Source organism: Nothoprocta perdicaria, unplaced genomic scaffold, assembly GCF_003342845.1.
Source record: "Nothoprocta perdicaria isolate Ctin4 unplaced genomic scaffold, notPer1 scaffold_48, whole genome shotgun sequence".
Taxonomy (NCBI): Eukaryota; Metazoa; Chordata; class Aves; order Tinamiformes; family Tinamidae; genus Nothoprocta; species Nothoprocta perdicaria.
The window spans coordinates 3,161,189-3,169,446 of NW_020455732.1; positions in this window are offsets into that span (position 1 = coordinate 3,161,189).

Genomic DNA, 8,258 nt, shown 5'->3' on the forward strand with positions numbered 1-8,258 from the left:
TTCTTCTTCATATGGAACTTCCTGTGTCCCAACTTGTACCTATTGCCCCTTACCTTGTCCCTGGCCACCACCGAGAAAGTTTGACCCCCTCCTCCCTACAGTCTCCCCTCAGGTATTTATATATGTTGATCAAATCTCCTCCTAGTCATCTCTTCTCCAGGCTAAACAGGCTCCGTTCCCTTAGTCTTTCCTCATATGAGAGATGTTCCAGTCCTTTAATCATCTTTGTTGCTCTCCTTTGGACCCTCTCCAGAAGCTCCACGTCCCTCTTGTGCTGGGGAGCCCAGAACTGCATACAATACTCCAGGTGCAGCCTCACCAGAGATGAGAGGGGCAGGATCCCCTCCTCTTGACCTGCTAGCAGCAGTGCACCTTATGTAGCCTCTGGTACATGCAGCAGATATAAATCTGAACTCAGGAAAACACGATTCACAATAACAATGTGAATCATTAAGACTTCATAAATTATGCTACACATCAGTTCTTGTCCTGTTATCTCTATATTTGTGCATTTTTGCCTTCTTTTTTATTTTTTTATCATGCTGAACACACCTGTAACAGTTGCATAAGAAATGTGTGAGGGTATCTTAGCTCTTTGACAGCCTCCAAAAATGACTCTCAAAGCTTGCAGTGGACTTGGATTTTTTCTGTTTTCAAAATAAGTCTTTGCCTTGGGGTTATTTCATACACTTTAGGAATGTAGATGGAAGAACATGCAAGAACATGCTTGCTGTAGTTCCTGGGTATCTGTTTGGAGGGGTAGGTGAGTCTTGGCAAGTGATCTGTGCTATGTCATGTCTGGAAATGGATTGGAGATCATTTCTATCCCTGGAGCCTCTTTGTCATGGGCTGTACTGGACCTGCCTCCATTTATTGTGGATCACTCCAGATCTTCAGAGCAAAGGCAAACTATGCAACTCTAATTCAGCTGACTGCAAACCAGGAGAGCATCCCCACCAGAACTGAGGCTGTCTGGAGATAAAAGGAGGAATCTTATGTTTTATTCTCCATTTATAAGAACTGTGTGCAGGATCATAGGAAAGAGAACTTGTGGTAGCCACCCGCACATGGTAAGACATGCCTTGGCAAGATCGCTACTAGCACATGGATGGAATTAAAAACCTGAAGGAGACCTACAACAAGACCAAAGTTGGCAATTCTTTTTTTTAGGCCTGGGGATCTTCTTCCACAGAACAATGTGCTGCCACTGCTGGTGGGTTGACAGACCCTGGAGGAGGTGCTGGATTGAGGGACAGGTAACCCTCTACTGCCTAAAGAAGTGCTAACACCTGGCCATGACCTGTTTCTATCCCAAAGGGCCCAAGGATGAGATGGACAAAAACTTTCCTCAGCAAATTCTTGACTTGTTCAATAGAAACAAGGACAAAGGACAAGGACAAAACACTAAGGGACCTGTTTTTGGATCACCTGTCTCTGTAAGGACTAAAAGGGTCTTTAAGGGGAATGCCTAACAAGCTGTAATGTAAAAATCAGATGCATGGGCTATCCAAAGGGTCAGGGGGAATGGGAATGGGAATGGGAATGGGAGAGATCTTTTGCTAGACTTCATACAAGAATTTCCCGCCCCATTCTTTCTCTCCTTCTCCCCTTAAACATATGCTAGACATTATTGATTTAGAAAAACAGAGATTAAACTTAAAGCACCCCTAAGTATCACCCTTACTGCGTGTTTATGGTGATGAGGTCGAGTGCAAGAAGATATGATAGTGCTCTGACCAACTTTCTCTGTGGATTCATCACAGCATAAGCTGTCATGCCCTCACCTCCCCATCATATCCATCCAAAGAGAGGTCATGCCCATAGAAAGCATGACCTCATCCAGCCATAACGAACACATAACAACCCTCTGGCCACACTGAAATATCCGCAGCAAAAGAAATAGGAGAATCATCCTTCCTGAGAGTGACATGAGCTTGAGCTGGGTTGCTGGATAGTCATTTTACTTGCCAAATGGATCTCCTGCAGTTATCTAAGAGGGGATTCTACAATTTTGGGGCTGACTCCAAGCTTTTTGGTTGTAGTCCTGGGACCCACAACACGATCATGGGCACATTGTACCCCGGAGAGTCTTCTCATGAGTTCTGGGTTAATCTGAATTACAGTGGCCACTCGAATGTTTGGGAACAAGGGATAAAGGTCACAGGTGTCACAAGTGACACAGAACAGCAGCTATGGAAAAAAAAATAATTTTTTCCTCTGAGTTTTTCTGTAGAGCACCATGACCTTAGTGCTTTATTTTACAGACTATAATAATGGTCACATTTTATTAAGTGTATGGGCAGCCAGCCATCAATCTGGTCTGGAGGTCTGAAATCAAAGAGCAGAGAGGGCAAGTATCCCTTATTTTGTTTACTTCCAGAGACAAATCTTGAAGCTACAGGGACACTATTTATTTCCTAGTGCTCAGGGGAAGTTGAGCTAAAAGTCCGCTCTTTTTAATGACCTTCTCTAAAAACTTTCTAACATTCTAGCCCGGAAAGGGCTGTTATGTGCATGCATTTTGACCAGGCTATTACTAATTGCATATGGCCCTTAGAAGAGAGGCTTATTTAAAAAAGTTCCTTAAGAGAGCTCTGACTAATCTGAGCTGACCCAATTAACCCAAAGTGACCTGTGTGGATATTATTGTGGATACTGGGTAAAATGGGTCCGGACTGAATGCACATAATTTTTCTGTCTGAGTTTTCACTCCTAAGGAAGCAGTCAATTCTTCAAGTATTATTTCTGGATTTGTATTTGTAGCTTACATCTTGCCAGTGGCTTCATTCTACACTCCTACTTGCACCTAGTCATAATAAAAAAATAAATAAAATAAAATAAAAATAAAAAATGCAATTAACAGCTACAAATTCTTTTTGAACTTAAAAATACAACCAAGTCTGATGTAAATGAAGTATGCTGTCTCCATTGGAAATAGATATCTTGGAATCACAGAAGAGTTGAGGTTGGAAGGGACCTCTAGAGATCATCTAGTCCAATCCCCCAGCTCCAGCAGGGACCTCTAGAGCATGTGGCACAGGGTGGCATCCAGGCGGGTTTGGAAGACCTCCAGAGGAGTCTCCACAGCCTCTCTGGGCAGCCTGTTCCAGGGCTCTGTCACCCTCTCAGTGAAGAAGTTCTTTCTCACATGGAGATGGAAATTCCTGGGTTTCAACTTACACCCATTCCCCCTTGTCCTATCACTGGCCACCACCAAGAAGAATTCGACCTCTTCCTCCCTACATTCCCCCTTCAGGTATTTATAAATATTGATCAGATTTCCTCTCAGACTTCTCTTCTCCAGGCTAAACAGGCCCAGCTCAGTCTTTCCTCATAAGAGAGATGCTCCAGTCCCTTCATCATCTTTGTTGCTCTCCGCTGGACCCTCTCCAGAAGCTCCACGTCCCTCTTATACTGGGGAGCCCAGAACTGAACACAGTACTCCAGGTGCAGCCTCACCAGAGCTGAGTAGAGGGGCAGGATCACCTCCCTTAACATGCTGGCAACACTCCTCCTGATGCAGGCCAGGATCCCACTGGCCTTCTTGGCCACGAGGACACTGCTGGCTCATGGTTAACTTGGCATCAACCAGGACTCCCAGGTCTCTCTCCATGGAGCTGCTTTCCAGCAGGTCAACCCCTAATCTGTACTGATGCCTGGGGTTATTCCTCCCCAGGTGCAGGACCCTGCACTTGTCCTTATTGAACCTCATGAGGTTCCTCTCTGTCCAATTCTCCAGTCAGTCCAGGTCCCTCTGGATGGCAACACAGGCCTCCAGAGTGTTGGCCACTCCACCCAGCTTGGCCACTCCACCCAAGCTTGTTAGCTAGCTTGGTTTGCTCGCTAACAAACTTGCTTAGGGTGCACTCTGTGCCTTCTTCCAAGTCACTGATGAACAACTTGAACAGCACTGCTTCCAGTACTGACTCCTGCAGGACACCACTGGCTACAGGCTTCCAACTGGGCTTGGTCCTGCTTATAACCACCATCAGACCTCTGCCATCCAATCAGTTCTCAATCCACCTCGCTGTCCACTTGTCCAGTCCACACTTCTGGAGCTATGTCTATATCTACAGGATATTTTTGAAGATATTTTGGGAGACGGTGTTGAAAGCCTTGTTGAATTCAAGGTAGACAACATCCACAGCTCTCCTCTTATTCATCCAACCAGTCATCCCACCATAGAAAGTTGGTCAGACATGACTTCTCTTTGGAAAATCCGTGCTGACTACCCCGATCACCTTCTTTTCCCTGACATGGCTAGAGCTGGTCATGCCTAGGATGAGCTGCTCTGTCACCTTTTCCAGGATGTGAGGCTGACCAGCCTGTAGTTCACCCGCTCCTCCCTCTTGCCCTTTTTGAAGACTGGAGTATTGTTGGTTTCTTCCAGTCCTTCAGCACCTTCCTCGCTCTTCATGACCTCTAAAGATGATAGAGACTGCCTGAGCAGTAACCTCCACCACTTCCTTCAGCACTCTTGGGTGCATCCCATTCAGGCCCATAGAGTTATTGGCCCATAGTAGATTGGGTTAACCCAGTCCTCCTAGATCAGAAGAAAGTCTTCCTCTCGCTTGATTATTTCTCTAATATCCAGACTCTGTAGTTCATGGGGACCAGCCTTAGCTTAACAATGGAAGCAAAGAAGTCATTTAGTAACTCTGCCTCCCCTCCATCACGAAGGAAAGACTCTTTGCACAGGTCTCCATTCATGCAGGTCTCCTATCCGCATTGCTCAACTTCTTTCTTGCAGGAATGCACTGCTCCTGAGCTTGGAGAAAGTGGTGCTTAAATATTAGCTAATTCTCCTGGATCCCTTTTCCTTCTAGGACCCTGGCCCATGGGATTCCTCTAAGGAGGTCCCTGAAAAGGTCAAAGTTAACTCTCTTGAAGTCCAGGGTTGCAATCCTACTTCTTGTCCAGCCTCCTCCTTGCAGGATTGTGAATTCCAACACCTCATGGTCACTGCAGTTCCACTATAACTGGTAGAGACATGATCAGGACAGTTAATGGAGTATTGGGTACAGTACTTCTTACTAAAAAAGAATAAATCTGTCAAAATGAAGTGAGTTGATTGGATCCTGGAATATCTAAGGTTTTCATAGACTAAGGGAAACCTAAGTGACAAGCTCTTTTATAGTGGAACATACTATAAGCTTCATAAGATAGCCCGTATCCATGTCTGAACTCAATAGCTATTGGGGTCTGACTTAATAGCTTTAAAGGTCTCACATCAGAAATTGTGATAGGAATTACTAGGTGGAGGGAAAAACTTTCCATGGGAATCATGTTTGCATCTTCCTAAATATATGGCAGAGGAAGGAGAAAAAGCAGTGAGATAAGGAGTAGGAATTTTTAAAATATTATATAGTATGTTTTATCTATAGGGAAGTAATAGAGATAGTAGAGACATGTATACATGTCCAATGAAGGTGACTTACAAAGCAATGTAATGTGTGATGGGAGCACAGAGAAAAACCAGGCAGGTTAGCACAGCGGGCAAGATGTACAAGAAGATCCTGGCCGATGGTTTTAGCAGCAGAGGTTAGAAAGGTGAGTTTGTAGACTAATGATTCAGGGTAAATCTGCAAGACCATGGTATGCAGAGGATGTGAAAATCAGAGACAGTCTAATCTGAAGCTGTTACATATTAAGGACCTGTAGGACATTTGAGAAAATTGTTTGCCACAGAGGTTAAGAAAGTAGACAGCATAAAAGATTATATTGGGTGGTTTATTTGTCTGTTTTTAACTGAGAAGGATGGGAGAGGAAGCAATTGGTGGTAAAGAAATAATCTGAAACAGATTAATCAGAGAAGATGATGGGACATTTAAGAGTCAGTGTCAGGGAGAAAGGATAAGATATCCATTTCGACAGAAAGAGACATAGCTGACACAGAGAGCATTTTTATGGTGTCCTTGCATAAGGATCATGGTTGGATGTATGTTTGTAGATAAGGTTTCTCAGAGAGAAGTGATAAGAGGAGATCTGGAGACCCTCCACAGAAGACTTGAGCACAGAATATGGTAACAAAGATGAGAGAAATAAAGCAAAATCAAACAAGTTCTTAATCCTTAATAGTGCAAAAACAAGACTTAAGAGGTGAAGAAAACCAAACAGGTGGTCCTGGATCTGTCCATTACCTCAAAGTACAGGACCCAGCAAGTTGAGAAGCTGTTGATCGGGATAAATTGTTGAAATTATTTTTGGGCTCTACAGCAGGAAATGCAGACCAACATCATCTTTATTTTTTTCTCTTTTTTGGGTGGGTAGGGTGGGGAATAATATCCTAGTTACTGTAATTATTGACTAGAGGGGAATTTCATGCTGAAATTGTGACTGTACCCCTGTAGTAGAGGGCAAAAAGAAGGATGCTATTTTGGCAAGGACATAGCAGGATACATATTCTGAAAGTATGAATATGTTGCTGATATATCTTTAATGATTGCTGTCTAATTATTTTGGGGCAGATACTTCTGAATTATAAATTTGGCCTATGTAATAAATGTAATCTCTGCTACAGAAATAAGAATAATACACAGACACTACTTACATGGGCTTCCTCATTGTTTCTGAGAAAATGTGAGCTCAAAAAAAAATTCCACATAGAAACTAAAATTTTTTTTGTCTTCTTTATCATATCATGATTGCAAAGTGCAATCCATTGCATTGTTTTGAGAAGATGCAACAATTCTGATTGTCTTTTACATTACTGGTCTCTCCTTCCTGGGCAGCATCAGCTTTCTGCAAACCATTTCCATTGCAAAGAGACCCTAATATAATTGGTGGCCTTTGCATGAGTCAGTGGACTTGTATATTGACGTCATATAGGTATTTCTTTGAAAGGAACCACAGTTAGTACATGTGGAGAAGTAGGTTTGCATGTCGCCTGCATTTCAGCTTTGTGTTCCTTACTGGCCTGGGACTTGAGCTTGTCAAAAATCTTACATACACAGGCATGGAGAGTTGAATAATGTAGCTGCAGCTCCTGATAACACTGTTAGGGAGCCTATAAATGTCTTTTGCCAGGATCCCGGTTTGCAGAAACATCTCATGATCCATTTATTTATTTATTTATTTATATTTAACCAAGAGATGTGAAGTCCGGCTGTTGAGAAAGTATCTACTGCTCAGCAAAGGTAGGATAAGCTGCTAAATTGGCAGGGTTTCCCATGCAGCAAAATTGCTTTCTCCTCTCCATCCATAACCCTTTCCTATGGTTGGTGTGGGTGAAGGCAAGTTGCCTGCAGGTATCTACTCACAAGGGTGTCACCTGCAAAGCAAACACTTGCACTGCAAGCTCTTTGGGCCAGAAACTGTTTATTCATTGTATCTCATACAGTATGTCACACAGCAAGGCCCTGACCTGGTTGAGACTGTCATGAGTAATAAATAAATCAGTATTAATCATCTTGAGCAGCAGCCACCTTGGGATGAGAAAATGATTCATTACTCCAATCTGCTGAATTATTCACTCTTCTGGTGCAAAAATGGCATGAAATATGAGCTCTGAGGATGTGGAGGTTTTTAGCATGATAGGGATTTTATTCTGGTATTAGAGGTAGACTACAGCTGGTCTAAAGAAATTCATTTGAAATTTGTGATGAAAAATATGGGTTTTTTATTGAGTAATATATTTTATTAAAAATATACTCTTGTCAATATTTTTCTATTTTTAAATTGCAACACAGTAATAAATTGCTTAATGCTTCCCACATTCAAAATTACAGCCAACTTTATGCAAGATCAAAAAAAAAAACAACAAAAAGATTAAGAAAATTGAAAGGAAAATTGGTTTTGTTACCTTTTTCCCAAAAAAGAAAATTAGTATTTACTGAAGAGGAAAGTTTCTTTAAAAAAAGTCAAGATTTTTACAATTATCTCAAAACAAGTTCCTAAAAGCAATTTTTTTAAAATGTACTGAGAAAAAAAAATGGATGAAATAAATTTCAGGGAGCATATGGGTGAAATCTAGATCTTATGCATAAATTTCCGAAAGAATATTGTGCAGAAGAATTTTAATATCACCCAGAAAATTAACTTGCACTCAGTGTTATGATCTGGTTACCTTAACCAGACCAGAAAATCTGCGAAAGTCTCTTCCAATCTCTATCATTCTGTGATTCACCTAAGAAGATTATAGGAATATGAAGCCTCGAAACAACATTCCTTTCCTTTCCTTTCCTTTCCTTTCCTTTCCTTTCCTTTCCTTTCCTTTCCTTTCCTTTCCTTTCCTTTCCTTTCCTTTCCTTTCCTTTCCT